Here is a 3,403-nt window from a genome sequence, read left to right as displayed (position 1 = left end):
AAAAAAAAATTTTTTTTAATAAATAAAATAAATATTTTAAGGGACCTCTCTGGTGGTCCAGTGCTTAAGACTTCACCTTCCAATGTAGGGGGTACGGGTTCGATCCCTGGTCAGGGAGCTAAGATTCCCATGCCTCATGACCAAAAAACCAAAACGTAAAACAGAAGCAATATTGTAATAAATCCAATAAAGACTTTAAAAATGGTCCACATCAAAAAAATCTTTAAAAAAATAAATATTTTAAGACAAACTTTTTTTACAATGAAATTTTCAATTGACTGAATGTACTATTTACTTATACTAAATTAAACACTTAATACATAAATGTGAGCAGTTTTATACATTGCTGTCAATTCATTTGCAGAGATATCTGCATCTTCATGTCCATTGCAGCACCATCCACAATAGCCAAGACATGGAAAAACACGTGTCATCAGCAAATGAATGGATAAAGATACACACACACACACTTTATTATTATCCAGCCATGAAGAAAGAAGAAAATCCTGCAATTTGCAACATGGATGGACCTTGAGGGCATTATGTTAAGTGAAATAACACGGTCTGCAGAGAAAGACAAATACAGTATGGTATGGTATCACTTACATGTGGAATCTTAAAAAGCCAAGTTCAGAGAAAAAGACGGTAAAGGAGTGGTTACCAGGGGCCTGTGGTGTGGGGGGAATGAGAAGACATTGGTCAAAGGGTACAAATATCTAGTTGTAAGAGTAACAAGTTCTAGGGATCTAATGTACATCATGGTGGTTACAGCAAATAATACTGTATTATATACTTGAAGGCGGCTAAAAGAATAGATCTGAAATGTTCTCACCACAAAGAAAGAAATGGTAATTATATAACAGGACAGAGGTGTTAGCTAATGCTGTGATGGTAATCGTTTTAAAATACAGTTGATCCTCGAACAATACAGGGGTTAGTGCACTGACCCTCGTGCAGTCAAAAATATGCTTATAACTTCACAACTGGCCCTCCCTGTCTGTGATTCTGCATCTACGGATTCAATCAATCTTGGATTGTGTTGTACTGTAGTATGCATTTACTGAAGAAAATCCACGTATAAACCTTGTCGTTCAAGGGTCCACTGTATATAAGTGTAACAAATAAACATATTATTCACAATGTTGTATGCCAGTTATATTTCAATAAAGCTGAAAAAAAATTTCTACACACTAAGTTTCTGCATTAAGCTTCTAAAGGAGTTTATCCTTGTTACTTCAACTGAGTCACAAATTATCCCATAACTAAGCCATGTGAAATGACCATTTATCATGCTCAGAAGTTCTGTGAGTCATGAATTTAGATAAGGCACAACAGTGATAGTTTGTATTTCATCCATGATATCTGGAGTTTCAACTAGATGACATGAAAGGTAGGTGCTAGACTCATATGAGTTCTTGTTCCCTCACAGGTCTACTGGTTGATAATGGCTATAAACTAGAATATTAGGTACTCTGCACACAGACTTTGCCATATGGGGTCTCCATGTTGGCTAGTTTGGGATACTTCCTAGCATGATGACTGGGTTTCAAAGGTAGATTTCCCAAAAGAGGAATAGATGGCCAAGTGGAAATTGCATTGCCTTTGTTAGACTAGCCTGAAATCACACAGTTTAACCATACTATCTTCAATGAACAGTCACAAGTCCTTCCCAGTTTCAAGGAGAGGGGAAATAGACCCTATCTCTTAAAGGGGATTATCAATTTTCTGTCAGATGAGCCAGAAATACTGCTGTGACCTTTTCCAGAAAATACAATCTTCCACATTCCACCCTCTAGCCACAACAATGAATTTTTTCCTGTATGCACAGTCCACTCACCTCTCCTTGGAGAACCTCCAAAGTCGCATCACATTAGGATATTTCAGGCGTCGTCGACTGGAGGTCAAGAATCCTATCATCTAGGGACTTCCCTGGTGGCACAGTAGTTAAGATTCCACCTGCCGGAACTTCCCTGATGGTGCAGTGGTTAAGAATCTGCCTGCCAATGCAAGGGACATAGGTTCGATCCCTGGTCCGCGAAATCCCACATGCTGCAGAGTAACTAAGCCAGTGGGCCACAACTACTGAGCCTGCGCTCTAGAGCCCACGAGCCACAACTACTGAGCTCTCGTACCTAGAGCCCGTGCTCCACAAGAGAAGCCACCACAATGAGAAAGCCCATGCACTGCAACGAAGAGTAGCCCCCGCTTGCAGCAACTAGAGAAAGCTCACATGCCGTAATGAAGACCCAATTCAGCCAAAAAATAAATTAATTAATTTAAAAAATTTCTATCATCTAGATCAGGCTAGCCTCATCTAGATAAGGCTCATTAAGTATAGTTTCCCTCTATGTGAAGACCTATGAACTTCTGCAGACTTTTCCTCCATAAACCCTACTGGGTGTTCACAAAAAATTGAGGAATATGCAGAAGAAGCGTTTCTTGTTTTGGCGGAAGGGAACACCAGCTGCCAGGGAAATTTTCAGAGAAGCATCTTCCCCATCTTCCCTTCAGATAACAGATTTTATTTAGGCAGTACTCCAGCTCCAAGAGGGCGAGTAGGACATGTGAAGTGTCCACTATGGAGATGCAGGGACAGAGCTGAGGCCAAGACTGAGGTTAAATCAGAACATCAAATAATGCTCCCACCTCACCTTGAGAATATTGTCTTAATATAGCATATTCTTATGCTTGAAAATTTTAAGTTATCCTTCTCTGCAGTCAAAATATATAAATTAATTTATATAATTTTAAGTTCTGTGATCATGTTTTTAAAAATTACAACTATTATTATTACACAGTTGATCAAAGTAACATACAGCACAAGTTTTGATACTTATTAAACATAAAAATGAGATGGACTGGGGCTTTGTTCTTTTTTTTCTTTTCTCCACTTAATTCTTGTACCTGTGGATGAATATTACTTATTTTCAGAATGAACAGAGTTCAACAGCAATTCCATTCTTTTTTTTATATATAGATTTATTTATTTTTGGCTGCGTTGGGTCTTCATTGCTGTGTGTGGCTTTCTCTAGTTGTGATGAATGGGGGCTACTCTTCGTTGCGGTGCACAGGCTTCTCATTGCGGTGGCTTCTCTTGTTGTGGAGCACGGGCTCTAGGCACGCAGGCTTCAGTAGCTGTGGCACGCGGGCTCAGTAGCTGTGGCGCAAGGGCTTAGTTGCTCCGCGGCATGTGGGATCTTCCAGGACCAAGGCTTGAACCTGTGTCCCCGGCATTGGCTAGCTGATTCTTAATCACAGCACCACCAGGGAAGTCCCTCAATTCCATTCTTACTTTTCATTTTTATAGACACAAGCATTGAGATAACTTGTTCACATAAATAAGTGGATGAAAATAGAAATCTTTCTAAAGCAATGTCACTTAGCTGTTTAAATTCTTTCCAAG

The sequence above is a fragment of the Neophocaena asiaeorientalis genome, unplaced genomic scaffold, assembly GCF_003031525.2.
Source record: "Neophocaena asiaeorientalis asiaeorientalis breed wild unplaced genomic scaffold, Neophocaena_asiaeorientalis_V1.1 scaffold51, whole genome shotgun sequence".
NCBI classification, from domain to species: domain Eukaryota; kingdom Metazoa; phylum Chordata; class Mammalia; order Artiodactyla; family Phocoenidae; genus Neophocaena; species Neophocaena asiaeorientalis.
This window is presented reverse-complemented; position numbering follows the sequence as displayed.